At 42.0% G+C, this 17,276-nt stretch overlaps 2 protein-coding genes and 1 long non-coding RNA gene across 4 annotated transcripts in view; 2 read left to right on the top strand and 1 right to left on the bottom strand.

Moving 5' to 3' along the window:
* Window positions 1–17,276, top strand: part of LOC138947600 (uncharacterized) — a 326,843-nt gene that overhangs the window by 207,846 nt on the left and 101,721 nt on the right. The window lies entirely within an intron of this gene.
* The window catches only part of LOC138947602 (uncharacterized), a 70,610-nt gene that overhangs the window by 37,343 nt on the left and 15,991 nt on the right, over window positions 1–17,276 (bottom strand). The window lies entirely within an intron of this gene.
* On the top strand, window positions 12,788–15,604 carry LOC138947591 (uncharacterized). 2 transcript variants are annotated; one of them, XR_011449722.1, is made up of 4 exons: window positions 12,788–12,858; window positions 13,945–14,002; window positions 14,345–14,438; window positions 15,001–15,603. It is a non-coding gene; the product is annotated as an uncharacterized lncRNA (long non-coding RNA). The 2 variants fall into 2 exon arrangements; XR_011449723.1 differs by lacking the exon at window positions 12,788–12,858 and adding an exon at window positions 13,382–13,463 and having other exon boundaries at window positions 15,001–15,604.

Genomic DNA, 17,276 nt, shown 5'->3' with positions numbered 1-17,276 from the left:
CCCGATCACGGGGCGGACGCCTTACCACTAGGCCAACCGTGCCGGTATTCCTGTCGGTGATAGAACGAGATTCTAAAGCCTTGGTCATACAGGCGACTCAGTCGTTGCGATTCAGTCTTGCGATTCAGTCTTTGGCCGATCGCACATCACATCGTAGGCCATTGACCCGTCACACGATGAACGATAGACGAACGACTGGCGAACGATAACTCCACGCGAGCGGGGCGGTTGTGACGTGTCATAGTGAACACTGCAAACGCGCTTTGCGAGAGCAGACGCTAAATGTTCGAACGTCGCTCTACCTTTCTGAAAAATTCCTTTCAGCATTACGCCTTTGCAAGAAATAAAGTTCCCAGACAGCTGCAATTAATGTTTTCTGACCGCTGTACACGTCTAAAACGTCTCCTTCATATCTGAGTAAAAAACTGTTCTTCCAAAAAGTTTTGAATCGACGAAGAGACGCTGTACGCCGCTGTCCGCCATTATTTTACGTCACGGCGTCAAGGCCGCAGCAACGCGTTCTGATTGGCTCTGTTGGCTCTGCCCCTGCGATTGACCGACGACTGGATCGCAGGAATAGAACATGTTCTAAACCTCAAAGCTACAAGGGGATCGCATGAGACTGAGTCGCAGACTTGTCGTAGGTGTTTTCTACGACTGAGTCGGCTGTGTGACAGGGTAATTCGCGCGACTCAGTCGCATGTGTGACATCCCTCTAAGGGGAGTAACGTGCGGGAATTCCCGCATAACCTATGCTTCTGCCAGTGTGTTTCGGTTCGGTTTGTAAAAGCGTTTTAGCCAATATCTTCCGTTTGACTTTCGTTAGGAATGTTATGTTTTGCATACACCTGTGTAACCCTATTCCTTACCATTTCACGAAATTTGAGCTTAATTGGCCCAGAGATACAAGTCTTACCCGACTTGTCACGTTTGTTTTTCTATCACGGTCTGGTATGGCAGCACCACTGAGAAAGAGAAACAGCTACTGGAGAGCATTGTGCGGACAGCCTCCAAGGTCGCGGGCTGTGACTTCCCTTCCGTTGCCTCTATTTTTGAGTTGCGCTCAGGTCGAAAAGCCTCGCAGGAAAGATTGTTCGCGACCCCTCCCACCCGGCAAACCACTTCTTCGAGCCTCTTCCATCTGGTAGGCGCTACAGAGCTTTGAAAGCCAGAACTAGTCGCTTTCGCTCTAGCTTCATCCCCCATGCTGTACTGACAACTCCTGCAGAGAAGACGTTGTAATATACTGTAGTTATAGGATTGGGGGGGGGGGGGGTTCTTTTGTTACTTAGTCCTTTCACTGCATTCCATTACTGTTCTCATAACTTGTGATAGTGAAAGTATGTGCAATGTGGAATGGTCCTTATTTTTTAGGTGTGTGCATGCCCTCAGGATCGGAAGTGTGTGATGAGTGAAGCAACATGAGACGTCATCCATACTCGAAGTCCCACAACAGTTTCTTGGTGGAATATTATTATTTAGTCAGTTCCAAATACAAATAAGGAGAGAACGGGGACAAATAGGAAGGGACATTGGGTGGGTACATGGCAAGGCAGTTTGGGGTTGTGGGTGTTCATCGGTGATAACTGCAATAAACAAACAATACCTTATAATACATGCATTGTAAACATCAAATACTATACCAAGTCATTCAATAAAGATAAAGAAGAAATAAATGGACGAGAAAAAAGGGGGGGGGGGGGGGAGACGAGTGAGAACGAACAAGTAAACACAACAAAGGGGGGAGGGGACGGGTGAGAACGAACATGAACTTTCAGTAAAAAAGTAATAAACATTATCGTTGAGGAAAGGGAGACAATCTGCACTAATGTGCACATTTAAAGAAAAAGCTTAATTGTATGCATATTGGGACCGTTTGGGGATGGGAGAGACCGCACTAAAGTGTGCCTTTAAAAGGTCAAGATATACATGCGTTCAAATCAATTCCGTTCCGTTCCCATGACATAATTTTCACAGGTGGCCGAGGCCAGCGTTTCAAAACACCACTCTGTAAATAGAGTCCCGTGCTTCACGTTATTACGTTGCAAAACTGTCTAGTGACAATACCGTTCGTTTGCAGATCAAGCCGACTGCATAAAGAAAAAACTCACTTAGTCGTTTGCCCTTTAGTCCTTTACACATCCGTTTAAATTTAATAACAGAGCCATTTGTGGCAAAGTTATATCCACGCCACAAAAACTTGCGTGTAAGTCATTTAATCCCTAACATCGCGTTAATTTCGTTTTAATTAACATTACATAACAAAATAACATTTGCACACAAGGCGGGGAAGGAAGACTGACAAGTGAATACCTCACGCTCACCATATATACGATTTACACCACCGACTGGCGTGAGAACACTTGAAAGGGGGGGGATAATCGACCCAATCAATTTAGCATTAACTAAGCACACTTAAGCACACCGTCAGGTTAACATTACAAGCATCGATGCCTTCAAAAATCGCAACAACAACTATTTTATCGCGTTTGACACAGATTTAGCAGCCATAACCTAATGGCCTTACCCATGAAACATTACAATTCTAAAGCGATCACTAAGAAAAGGGAAATCACGAAGCCAAACGAATTAGTATCCAAGTGCAACGATTTTGATTCTAATTATCAAAAAGCAAAGTTTCCGCCTTTTAGATGAAAACGAAATCAAGGAAAATGATAATCGGGGGAGGGGGGGGGGGAGGGGGGGGGGGGGGCAGCTAGCAAGTAATCGTCAACAGTCCTTCCCCTTTACAATCACGAAAAACAATTTAAAAATACTAACCATTTGGGCTCATTTCTTCACGACACTTCTCGTACAGGCACGCAAGTCATGAATCACAAAAAACTTCACATCTGGTGTACTTCTCTCCTAAACTATTTTGAACACAAAACCATGGTCGGTTTACTATTAATCTAAGTTTCTATTTTCTGACACAATCTGTAGAGATGTGCTCGGTTTCACAGACAGGAAGCAACTGATGGTATTTGCGGGAAGAATAGCCCGCGTGAACCCTTTTTGAGACTGTACAAAAAAACTGATGTGCAAATTCATTCTCGTGCGTGTTTCACGCCCGATCAACAATCGTGACATGAATTCAACTCATTGCGTGCGTCCCGTTCAAACGGAGCTGAGGGGCAGTTTTCCAACAAAAATCAACTGCTATCCGCTTTACAAAAACATTCACACATTCATCCAACGAGTACGTGGAACTAAAGCGTCAATCACAATACATAGTAGAAAAAGTGAGTCAAGAGTCAATGAATGATAGTCGGTCCAGTAAGAGTCTCAAACCAAGGAAAATAACATCTTTCTCACACGCATTACAACCCAATGAACAAAACACCCTTACACAGGTACAAAGAAACCAATACCAATTAATATCGTCATAATTTGAGAACGCACACACGGCAACAACAATTCTGTCTTGTTTCGTCAACACACAAAAATTGGCAATAATAGCCCAACCATAGGCGCATGACATGAAGTAGCATGCCTTGATCAGGGGCATGCACAAGGTGCTTGAGTAGTTCTGTGATGGTAGTAGTTTTGTGCAATGTGACTCTAGGTTCAGGTGCTTGAGTAGATCTGTGATAGTCTGTTAATACTGTTGTTTTAAACTGTCTAACTGGCTAGATTATGATTATATAATTTTATGTGATGATCTGACTAAATGATAATAATTACGTGTACTACTTACTTTTAAATGGATTATAATTTTTAGGTATTGTTCTAGTATTCACTAATGTTGCATTGATATTACTGGCACCCCTTTTAAACTGATATGGTTTTTACCTTTACAAGGCGACGATGTGAATTTGTGATGTAGATATGTGGCTGGTTATGTGTGAGTATGTAAATAATTGTGTGTGTGTGTGTGTGTGTGTGTGTGTGAGTTGTGTCTGTGTGTGCATGACAGTGTAATGTACGTATGTATGCATGCATGGTGATGTGTGTCTGCATATGTGTCTGGTTGGTTTTTATTTTATTTTTACCGTGCCGTGCCAAGATGAAATCCTTTTGCAAAATTGGTGAATAAATATCTTGTATCTTGTATCTTGTATCTTGTAAGACATCGACCGCCCGCCCGCCCTACTCAAACAAACAAACAAACAAACAAACAAACAAACAAACAAACAAACAAACAAACAGACAGACCAAATCCAGTAAGCCGCCAAGCCGGAGGACGTTGACGATCTCCTTGGATCCATCTCCAGTTGTTTCACTGACATCAAGAACTGGATGACTGAGAACAAGCTGAAGCTGAACAGTGAGAAGACGGAGGCCCTTCTCGTTGGAACACGACAGAAGATTGCTTCCCTCACTGTGACCGACCTCCAGCTGGATGACGCGACTGTTCCATTCTCCCCTGCTGTCAAGAGCCTTGGCGTCTTTCTCGACTCCACTCTCTCCATGCAGACACACATCTCCTTCATCATCAAGACCTGCTTTTTCCACCTACGACGCATCGCCTCCATCCGTCGCTACCTCACCCACGACGCCTGTGTCAAGCTGGTTGTCTCCCTCATCTTCAGTCGTCTGGACTACTGCAACTCCCTTCTGGCTGGCCTCCCCGCCTCATCCATTCGTGGCCTACAACGAGTCCAGAACGCCGCTGCCAGGCTGACGTTGAGGAAGACGAAGCGAGACCACATCACCCCCCTACTTCGCTCCTTGCACTGGCTCCCTGTCAACACCCGAATCTCCTACAAACTGTCCACTCTGGTCTACAAGTGTCTCAACGACTCTGCTCCCGAGTACCTTCAATCCTCCCTGGACCTGTACACCCAGCCCTCCGACCGTCCCCTTCGTTCTGCTGCTGACCCTCTCCGCCTCCACATCCCTCGCTCGAAACTCGCATCTGCTGGTCAGCGTGCATTTCCCTACGCGGGCCCCTCCGTCTGGAACTCCCTGCCGCTTGAGCTTCGCCAGAGCCCCTCTCTTGACGCGTTCAAGAGTAGGTTGAAGACTCAGTTCTTCCCGTAGCTGGCTGCGACTTTCATGCTCGACGTGATGTGCTGTGCCCCAAAAGACATTCTTGTGCTGTGCTCTGTGAGAGGTGTTTTCTTTGTGCTTAATATTATTTTGTTTGACCTAGCTATTGATGTGTACATTGTTGTTAAACAGTTGTTTGTTTACCAGGGTTTGCTAGTGTGTGATAGGGTTCGTGTCCGTCTGAATGATGTTAGTTTCTTTGTTAGTCCTGTGTTGACAACTCTTCGACAAGCGCTTAGAACTGTACCCACGGAATACGCGCTATATAAGCTTCATATTGATTGATTGATTGATAATGGCGGCTTAAAAAATGGACTATTACAATTCCACAATTCGATTGATAGGGACGTTTTTTGAGATAACAAAACAAGTCGCGTAAGGCGAAAATACAATATTTAGTCAAGTAGCTGTCGAACTCACAGAATGAAACTGAACGCAACGCAACGCAGCAAGACCGTATACTCGTAGCATCGTCACTCCACCGCCCGTGGCAAAGGCAGTGCCCGTGGAATTGACAAGAAGAGCGGGGTATTCGTTGCGCTGAGAAGGATAGCACGCTTTTCTGTACCTCTCTTCGTTTTAACTTTCTGAGCGTGTTTTTAATCCAAACATATCATATCTATATATTTTTGGAATCAGGAACCGACAAGGAATAAGATGAAAGTGTTTTTAAATTGATTTCGAAAAAGAAATTTGATAATAATTTTTATATATTTAATTTTCAGAGCTTGTTTTTAATCCGAATATAACATATTTATATGTTTTTGGAATCAGCAAATGATGGAGAATAAGATAAACGTAAATTTGGATCGTTTTATAATTTTTTATTTTTTTTTTTACAATTTTCCGATTTTTAATGACCAAAGTCATTAATTAATTTTTAAGCCACCAAGCTGAAATGCAATACCGAAGTCCGGGCTTCGTCGAAGATTACTTGACCAAAATTTCAACCAATTTGGTTGAAAAATGAGGGCGTGACAGTGCCGCCTCAACTTTCACGAAAAGCCGGATATGACGTCATCAAAGACATTTATCAAACAAGTCGCGTAAGGCGAAAATACAATATTTAGTCAAGTAGCTGTCGAACTCACAGAATGAAACTGAACGCAATGCCATTTTTCAGCAAGACCGTATACTCGTAGCATCGTCAGTCCACCGCTCATGGCAAAGGCAGTGAAATTGACAAGAAGAGCGGGGTAGTAGTTGCGCTAAGAAGGATAGCACGCTTTTCTGTACCTCTCTTTGTTTTAACTTTCTGAGCGTGTTTTTAATCCAAACATATCATATCTATATGTTTTGGGAATCAGGAACCGACAAGGAATAAGATGAAAGTGTTTTTAAATTGATTTGGACAATTTAATTTTGATAATAATTTTTATATATTTAATTTTCAGAGCTTGTTTTTAATCCGAATATAACATATTTATATGTTTTTGGAATCAGCAAATGATGGAGAATAAGATAAACGTAAATTTGGATCGTTTTATAAATTTTTATTTTTTTTTACAATTTTCAGATTTTTAATGACCAAAGTCATTAATTAATTTTTAAGCCACCAAGCTGAAATGCAATACCAAAGTTTGGGCTTTGTCGAAGATTACTAGACCAAAATTTCAACCAATTTGGTTGAAAAATGAGGGCGTGACAGTGCCGCCTCAACTTTCACGAAAAGCCGGATATGACGTCATCAAAGACATTTATCAAAAAAATGAAAAAAACGTTCGGGAATTTCATACCCAGGAACTCTCATGTCAAATTTCATAAAGATCGGTCCAGTAGTTTAGTCTGAATCGCTCTACACACACACACACACACACAGACACACAGACACACAGACACACGCACATACACCACGACCCTCGTTTCGATTCCCCCTCGATGTTAAAATATTTAGTCAAAACTTGACTAAATATAACAAGTCGCGTAAGGCGAAAATACAACATTTAGTCAAGTAGCTGTCGAACTCACAGAATGAAACGGAACGCAATGCATCGTCAGTCCACCGCTCATGGCAAAGGCAGTGAAATTGACAAGAAGAGCGGGGTATTCGTTGCGCTAAGAAGGATAGCACGCTTTTCTGTACCTCTCTTCGTTTTAACTTTCTGAGCGTGTTTTTAATCCAAACATATCATATCTATATGTTTTTGGAATCAGGAACCAACAAGGAATAAGATGAAAGTGTTTTTAAATTGATTTCGACAATTTAATTTTGATAATAGTTTGTATATTATATTTAATTTTCAGAGCTTTTTTTTAATCCAAATATAACATATTTATATGTTTTTGGAATCAGCAAATGATGGAAAATAAGATGAACGTAAATTTGGATCGTTTTATAAAAGAAATATTTTTTTTACAATTTTCAGATTTTTAATGACCAAAGTCATTAATTAATTTTTAAGCCACCAAGCTGAAATGCAATACCGAAGTCCGGGCTTTGTCGAACAATACTTGACCAAATTTTCAACCAATTTGGTTGAAAAATGAGGGCGTGACAGTGCCGCCTCGACTTTCACGAAAAGCCGGATATGACGTCATCAAAGACATTTATCAAAAAAATGAAAAAAACGTATGGGGATATCATACCCAGGAACTCTCATGTCAAATTTCATAAAGATCGGTCCAGTAGTTTGGTCTGAATCGCTCTACACGCACGCACACACACACACACACACACATACACACACCACGACCCTCGTCTCGATTCCCCCCTCGATGTTAAAACATTTAGTCATAACTTGACTAAATGTAAAAAGGCGAAACTCTGACATGGGAGGCAACCTCTACATATTACCCTTTGAAGTACATCAAGAGGATTGCCGCCCCTGGAGGCCATTTTTTCAGATTTGGTCTTATTGTTTCACCTTGTTCTAGGGCGCTATAAGGTCGCGATTGAGCTTGCCACTAGGACTTTTAATATTAATTTTAACTATACTACATTGGGTGTGCACGTTAAAGATCCCACGATTGACAAAAGGGTCTTTCCTGGCAAAATTGCTTAGGCACAGTTAATAATTGTCTACCATACCCGTGTGACTTGGAATAAGGCCGTGAAAGGTAAATATGCGCCGACATGGCTGCAATCTACTGGCCGTATAAAATTTCATCTCACACGGCATCACTGCAGAGCGCCTAGAACTGTACCCACGGAATATGCGCGATATAAGCCTCATTGATTGATTGATTGATTAACCACTGGCGGCTTCGATGCCACTGGCGGCTTCTATTCAGTTTGTTGTCACGCAGCTCGTCATCTGCGCTGTTCCGGAAATGAGCTGCGCTTTTTTGGAAATAAAAGTTTTTGTGACCCATCTCGTCATCTGCGCTGTTCCGAAAATGAGCCGCACCTCGTATTTTTATACCGTCTGGATTTTTGGCGGTCTGGAGGAGTAGGAGCCCCTGTACCGCAGTCAGATTTTTCACAACATCCGGAGCACGTTCCACGCCTCCGACAGGCTGTAGCCCGTAATCGGGACGAGCAACTTACTGTGATGTGCATCAATCAATCAATCAATATGAGGCTTATATCGCGCGTATTCCGTGGGTACAGTTCTAAGCGCAGGGATTTTTTTTAATTTTTTTATTATTTTTTTATGCAATTTATATCGCGCACATATTCAAGGCGCAGGGATTTATTTATGCCGTGTGAGATGGAATTTTATTACACAGTACATCACGCATTCACATCGGCCAGCAGATCGCAGCCATTTCGGCGCATATCCTACTTTTCACGACCTATTATTCCAAGTCACACGGCGGGTATTTGGTGGACATTTTTAGCTATGCCTATACAATTTTGCCAGGAAAGACCCTTTTGTCAATCGTGGGATCTTTAACGTGCACCCCCAATGTAGTGTACACGAAGAGACCTCGGTTTTTCGTCTCATCCGAAAGACTAGCACTTGAACCCACCACCTAGGTTAGGAAAGGGGGGAGAAAATAGCGGCATGACCCAGGGTCGAACACGCAACCTCTCGCTTTCGAGCGCAAGTGCGTTACCACTCGGCCACCCAGTCCATGTGTATGCTATGAACCAACCAACAAATTCAAATTCTTCATGCATTGATTTTTTTTTATAAATCTGCACTCTCAAACAATCTTTTTGAAGTTGAAATTCATTCAAATAAAGAAAAAGTATGGCCGCTGTGTTTTTTTATGTTTTTTTTTTAAACAGAGGTAGTGTACCACGAAAACAGCGTTCGCTCAAAACAGAGGACACGCCTATTGCTAGAACAATTATACGTACACTTCATGAAAGAAAGTTGAAAAGAAAATGTTCACATAATGATTCGTGATCAGAAAATCTTGTGTGCAACACATTTCTTTCAAAGTGTCTAGTTTTCTCGATTTATAATGTTGGAAATTGCTGAAAGTCATTGAAGTAGACTATAGTTTTTGAAACAGACTTTAGTGTATTTTTAGGTTTATGATCAATTCTGTATGATGCTAGATATGACTAACCCGATTTAACGTATGAAAGAACCCATTGTTATTCACCGAATTAAGACATTTGCCCAATTACAGTGGTTTCGTTGTTTGTAAAATCACTTGAAGAACATTGTTGCAAAAAGAAATTCTAACATCTTTTGACCATATGAGTTTACGTAACCATTTGATCGAAAAATACATAGTGACTGAGCGAGGTTGGTGTGTTTCATCTGCATTTTTGGAGTCTTTTGCACACTCTGTTGCTAATGTAAGTGATCAGGACGGTAAGAGTAATGAACAAACCACCAACTAATCGTATTTTCAGCAGGGCGCACTCCATTTTTCAAGTCTTGTTGATCCTGAACAAATGTTGCAGAAAAAATACTCAATAAGAAAAAGCTACGAATTCTTCAAAATTGCGGTGCTCCTCGAGGCCGATGTCTGCTCTTTAATCGTAGGTCAGTTTTTAACACCAAAAACGCTAAGCACGTGTCTTTTTATAAACTCACGTGACCTCAAGCCCTACCCACGTGACCTCGATCATTTTTTTCTTTCATTTTCATTACTTTATTGTCCCATCGCTGGGAAATTCGGGTCGCTTCCTCCCAGTCAGCAGCAACGGAGTCGCGCTACCCAGGTGTCTGCGTGTTTAGGTGTATTCAGCCATCTGCACTTATGGCAGAATGACCAAGGTCTTTTACGTGCCATTGTGGTAACACGGGGATGGGACATGGCTTCTGTCTCTGGGTCTGCACATAAAGTTGACCAGTGTCTGTCCCGGGGGCGAATTTGCGATTCCTAAACGCCCCACTGAACGACCGACGTCACAGCCGCTTCGGCCTTTTCCGGAGGAACACCGCGTGCCACTTCGATCGCGTTGCACTTGCAGTCATTCGGCGATGCCACCTTGATTATCAGTTAATAAAGTTATTATTCAGGCAATATGAAAGAAATTAGTTTTTTTCTTTTGTTACACTTACACATAGTTTTATGAAGATCAATATCAGACTCGGCAAAAGAATGGTTGTATCATGAGCGACTGTCACAAGCGAGAGGTGCGGTTCGGTCAGTAGGTTAGTCACTGTCGAACTGTTCGGTGCGAAGCACGGTTTTGTTTCTGGTAACTATAGGCCTATTGATTTTTTCAAGTTGTACTAATGTTTACGCTTTGCGCTGCGGTTTAATATGTGTGCTTGTTATTGGCTAATACGGTGAGCCCACGCCGTTTAGTTTGCAGACTGTGCACATGTGAGCTTTGTGTAATCGCGTTTTCATTCCATACCACCGTGCTAAACCGCTTAAAAAAAAAATAAAAAAAATAAATAAATAAACGGAATGCATCAGGGTTGAAAAGATTGAAGGGTGGAGTTAAGGACACAAAATAGATGACAAAAATAAAGCAAACAAGAAAAAAAACTGTAAGGGAGTCGAACCCGAGTCAGCTGACCTTCAAGCTGGAGCACAAACCACTAGGCTACGACAGCAACTGACAGATAGGGCTACAAAAGTGAAGGCATTTCAGGGTTACTCCGTCGTATGTGGCGTTTCTCGCGCATGAAGGTTCTGTTACCAACTCTACGGCTAAGAAAGGTTGCATTTGAAGTTAAATGTCCACTAAAATATCAAAGGGAACACCATTTCTGTACAACACCCGGTTTGCGCTCGCCTCTCGCAGTCGTCACGTTCAGGTGAAACCAAATCGGCTTCCCTGATACAGCAGATATTTTGAACAGTTCCACGTCACACTGACTGAAACACTGAGCTACAGTTTAGTAACGTGATATGTTTTCAATTGTTCGTTCACTTATATTGCTTTCAGATTTAACACGCCAAGATGAATGAAACAGTGGCACGGTTTTCGTTGCGAAAATGTGCAATGGCAGTGCTACGCGATCGAACTGTGTATTATGTACACGCGGTGTTCCTCCGGAAAAGACCGAAGCGACATGTGACGTCAGTCGTTCAGTGGGGCGTTTAGGAATCGCAGATTCGCCATCGGAGTTGGTTGTTATTATGGGGGCGAGGACGCCCCCATTCTATACGGATAGTTTCGAGGTTGACCATGGGCAGCGCCATTTTGTTGTGAAATACGTCATCAGTTTGTGTACACAGGAAGTTGTGACATCCGTCACCCTATGGGAGGGGTGGAGGCAACATTGTTCATCTGTAGAAAGTTGTGAAATCCGTCACCCTATGGGAGGAGTGAAGGCAAATTTGGTCACCACAGAGTTTGTGTAACACAGGAAGTTGTGAAATACGTCACCCTATGGGAGGGGTGACGGCAAAATCGCAAAAACATGATAGGTCGCATTGTGCAGGGTCAACTGCAACAAACTCAAACCGAGCCATTCATACCTAGTTGTATTTGAGCGACTTATATACCGACATTTTTATTTCTTATTTTCAGCACAGGTGTAGGAAAAATCATGAACCAAAATGTTATTTATTTTCTAATTTAACATTTTTTTTTACAAATATGACCATGGTCTTTTAAACATACAGTGACATTAAACATTGTTATGTTAAAAAAAAAGAAAAAAGAAAAAAAGCTTTTGTGCACAAATCAGAAAATACATTGTACATTTTACCTATCAATCAATCAATCAATGACGCTTATATCGCGCATATTCCGTGGGTACAGTTCTAGGCGCTCTGCAGTGATGCCGTGTGAGATGAAATTTTATACGGCCAGTAGATTGCAGCCATGTCGGCGCATATTTACCTTTCACGGCCTTATTCCAAGTCACACGGGTATGGTAGACAATTATTAACTGTGCCTAAGCAATTTTGCCAGGAAAGACCCTTTTGTCAATCGTGGGATCTTTAACGTGCACACCCAATGTAGTAGACACGGGGGGTGGTTCGGACACCGAAGAGAGTCTGCACACAAAGTTGACTCTGTGAAATAAATTTTCGCCGAACCTGGGATCGAACTCGCGCTGACAGCGGCCAACTGAATACAAATCCAGCGCGCTACCAACTGAGCTATATCCCCTACAGGCCAAACAGTGTCTGTTGGCGGCAAAGGACCCAGCAAGTTGCTATTTTTAGATCGATTAAAAGTTGTCAAGAACAGGCGCTTACATTTGGATGTGTCCACTGATAGTAGGTTTGGTTGTGATCAATCAGAATGATGTGGGAATAAAAATGTATGACAGTTTGGTATGATGACATGTAATTCAAATATGCTGAAATGTAATATTATACATGATATAATATTATTATGGCTGTTGCCATGACCATGAACCCCAAGAAAGGTTTAATGTTATGTAAAATCAAAATACCAAAATCAAGCACCTACTAATCTGGTCTACGGTGCGGGAAGATTGAGGCCGCGCTCATTGACTTGCGTCAAGGCCGATGCGCGTAGATTCCCAGAATGTTTACTTTCGGTTAGATTCTTCGACAGCATTCGCAGAGGTGACTGCCGTTACAGAGGTGAGTAAAACTGACCATCGAAAGGAAAATAAGATTCATATTGGGGATATAGCTCAGTTGGTAGCGCGCTGGATTTGTATTCAGTTGGCCGCTGTCAGCGTGAGTTCGATCCCAGGTTCGGCGGAAATTTATTTCACAGAGTCAACTTTGTGTGCAGACTCTCTTCGGTGTCCGAACCTCCCCCCGTGTACACTACATTGGGTGTGCACGTTAAAGATCCCACGATTGACAAAAGGGTCTTTCCTGGCAAAATTGCTTAGGCACAGTTAATAATTGTCTACCTATACCCGTGTGACTTGGAATAATAGGCCGTGAAAGGTAAATATGCGCCGAAATGGCTGCAATCTACTGGCCGTATAAAATTTCATCTCACACGGCATTACTGCAGAGCGCCTAGAACTGTACCCACGGAATATGCGCGATATAAGACTCATTGATTGATTGATTGATTGATAACATACTTGCACAAGCATGTATCTACCAAAACTGTATGGGAGCACATAGTTGGAAAGGCGTGGTGAAGCGATCAAATCGAATCGTCCGTCTCAGTCAGTGCACTGCATGATCAGCCACCACGATTGAACGTCACTGTCTGTATTTTGTATGTAAGCAGAGCTTCCAAACTAGTTAAATCCTGATGTAGTTTACAAAAACAAAACAAAATCTCATTCCTGTTCCATTGTTATTCTTGTAGTTGTGATATATTCTAGTGAAACTGAAAGTAAGTGTTAAAAGCAGAAAAGCCGGACTGAATCAGGTAAATGGGTTGGGAAAGTTTTGCTAAGAAATCCTGTTATTTCCCTGGGTTAATAAGCATCTCTTTGTCCAACTATTTACACAATTTATTTGACTAGTTTGTGGTTTCAATTGAAATTATTGTTGTATTTATTTCTAGACTGCACGAACTTGCATTGATTGCATTTCATTGTTACAGCACAAAACACTGAATGACACATACTGATTGACGAGCATGCCAATAGCCTTCTCGTTTTACAGTATAGGTACTGATAGTTACATACAAGTTTGAATATCACTTTGAACACTGCCACATTCAGTTCTTTTCATCATTGAATAATTTTGTTTCAGGAAGCAAGCACCACTTTTGTCAGAAGTGTGTCAAGCTCAAAGTACTATTTCACAAAAGGTGAGAAGTTATTCGTTACATTTGCAACATTTATTGTTAAAAAATATTAAACATAAAGGCAGAATTTGTTTGTCTTGTGATTGTGATGCCTACAACTACACCCGCTTGTGATTTCTCAGTCAAGTTACTGCAGATTTGTGTATATTTCAGTCTCATGTGGTATTTGCCATATTTTTGTGTGAACATGTGTATTTTTCAAGACTTAGATTCTGTGATAACATAAAATACCATAACACATTTGACACCAGTGCATCATATAATATTTTTGGATAACTCTCATTACGCATGATTTTTTATTGTGTCACTGTGTGTACATTTGCGTGTGTTTTTAAATGTCAACAGGTGACAGTTCCACTTTTGGAAGAGGTGTGCAGTGAGATTGCAGAAAATGAATGCCTGTCAGCTGATCTGTGAAGCCATGTTAAAACCTTGGACTGTAAGTGTTTAGAGAAACACTGTATGAATGAATACAATTTTGTTGAAGTCGTGTTTTCACTTTTGCTTATAATGTAAAACAATTTCAAGTTTAAATTTCAAGTTATTCAGTTACGCTGAGAATAAGCTGTCATATATAGTAAGCAGTGCTCCCTGTATGGCATACGTGTAATTATTGTTGATCATTCGCGTACACATTCCAGACTTCAATCAATCAATATGAAGCTTGTCAATGTGCAAGTGTTCTTTTTGGATACAATGGTGTGTGTGTTTGCCTTTGTTTTAAAGTTATACGAGGCAGGGAATTATCCCAAGATATGGACTAATAAAAATCTATTATTGTATATATATATATATACAGTGGACCACCCCCCCCCCAATTTGATAATCCCTCCCTTTTAAGACCTTATTTTGTCAGTTTGTCTGTGCATAACTTCTGTAAATTTTCCTTCATTTTAAGACTGCCTCCTTTTAAAGACCCGCTTTCTCAGATTGTTTGAGGTAATACAAAGGTGGTTCTATTGTATGTGTTCAAGTGTAAGACTTTGTGGTCTGTTTGACAGGTGCTGTTCTTCGGGACAAACTTCAGGTGTTTGAGTCATGCCTTGGTCTACGAGGGAAGTTCCGGAACGCGGCCAAGGAAAAGGCTCACTCATTGTACTACGCAAGCCATGCAAGCATTACAGAGGTCACCAAGTCGACTCATGCATCAGCTTCCATTTGCCTCAGGATGTTTGAAAGGCTGGTCGAAGCAACCTATGGGTGCAAACAGGAAGACAACGCGAATGACCGACCGGTGCCAGTGTGTGAGGAAGGATGTGATCAGGTATGTTGCTGGGAGTGTGGTGAAGAAACTAAAAAAGAAAGTTTGGGGCCTCAAGAAAGGTGCATACAGATACGAGAAACTGCGCTGTTTAGAAGCACTGAGGTTCAGTGAGCTGTCAGAAAGTGATTGTGATTCTTCAACTGACATGACAACGGTGCTTAACCGAGGAGGACTGACATTTGTCAAAGACAACATTGTGCAAATGTTCCTTGACATGCAGGACATTTTTCGTCGGACTGTGGGTGTCGCTTGCTCTGCCAAAATGAAAGCTGATGACAAGGACTTTCTGCAACAGTGCCAAACCAATGATACAGTGCCTGTGCTTTTTTATGACACAGTTTATGCATTTGACATTTCTTTTAAAGTGCGAGAAGATGTTTTCGAAAATGCTGTCCTGTTTTTTTTTAAATCCGAGTTCACCACAAGCTGAGGACAATGTCAATGATGGACAAAGTGCACCGCGGGTGGAAAGAGTAGAGCATGAAGAACAGGTTGCGTACCAGTGACACTAACATTAACAAGGTGTGAGACGGGCAAAGTTAGCTACATTGGTGCTCAGTGATTTACAAGCATGTTTTCTGTTGCTATGTAAATTCTCCTGTCTTATGTAGAACACACACACTTTGTATTACATTTTTTTTTTACAATAATCTCATTTGGTGCTGGGTACAAATATTTTAAAAGTTTTCAGGTTCATGTTATTCTCTAGTTTCACTTTTTGTTTTACGCTCGACACGTGTTTGAATCTGTATCTGTCTGCAACTGTGAGTAAGTACACCTGAATCCAACATACTAAAGAGAAATAGAGAGCTTCAGTATTTAGTCTGTACTTTAAAAAAATTGTTATTGCTTGCATTTTTCTTCCGTTGTATTTTTTATGTCTTGAAAATAATAAAAATTGCTTTGAAAATGTATTGTGTACCGCAGTCAGAAGTAATTTATTACTTTTGGGAGTTTAGTAACGTGATATCAGTTTTCAATTGTTCGTTCACTTATATTGCTTTCAGATTTAACACACAAGAAACAGCAGCACGGTTTTCGTTGCGAAAAAGGGCATTGGCAGTGCTACGCGATCGAATTGTGTATTATGTACACGCGGTGTTCTTCTGGAAAAGACCGAAGCGACATGTGACGTCAGTCGTTCAGCCCGCGAGCGGTGGGAGGGGGGGGGGGGGGGGGGTTCACATGGTTTGTTTGTTTGTTTGTTTGTTTCAGACCCACACCCATATACACACATTTCACATGTAAACCATTTGTCCGCCCCCTGTGGATATTTATCGACTAAGTTCCTTGTTCCCGATTGTGGGATACAGCCCGTCAGAGGCGTGGAGCGTGCTCCGGATGTTGTGAAAAACCATCCTGAACTGTGAGACGAGTTGGCCAGAGCGGTTCGCCACGGGTCGCTCGCAGTGTCAATGACAAAAAGCCGTTTCTTTGGGCAGTGCAGGAAAGCGCTCGCGAAGCACTCGGCGAGCGGCTTTGATATATGCTCGCCCACCGCCCGCCGCGTTATCCAAGATGGCGGCGGTGTTTACACTGCGATGCTGTGTAGCGTGTTGCGATCTTCTCGGCGTGGTTTTCGACGTGACCCGAGGGATCCACCGCTTTTCAAGGTTCAAGGACTACCCCAGCTAAATTTCCCATCATAACTATATTCTCTCTGACGATTTCACTGGCCGAATCGTCTACTAGTTTAAGAAGTACAACTTTTTTCATATCTCGCAGCAATCATGCTTTCTTCGTCGCCATCGTGAAGCGATTTACATCGTTGTGAGCCCGTTGCATAGACCAATCCAGAGCGACTTTTCTCTGAGCGGGCTATTGTGATTCTGAGCAACGCATGGCAGGTCAAAATGAGTTCGTGTCACGATTAGGTAACATGGATCAAGAAAGTGTCACTCGGTGGGGTGCCTTCTCTTGGTCAATTGCGATAGAAAGCGCCTGTGCTTTGTGTCAACGGTTGTGGATTTTGCTGACAGCGCAGAACGAACACGGATATTTTGTGTTGCACGG

The sequence above is a fragment of the Littorina saxatilis genome, linkage group LG14, assembly GCF_037325665.1.
Source record: "Littorina saxatilis isolate snail1 linkage group LG14, US_GU_Lsax_2.0, whole genome shotgun sequence".
Taxonomy (NCBI): Eukaryota; Metazoa; Mollusca; class Gastropoda; order Littorinimorpha; family Littorinidae; genus Littorina; species Littorina saxatilis.
Note: the sequence above shows the minus strand (reverse complement) of the source record. Positions and strands in the feature narration are given on the sequence as shown.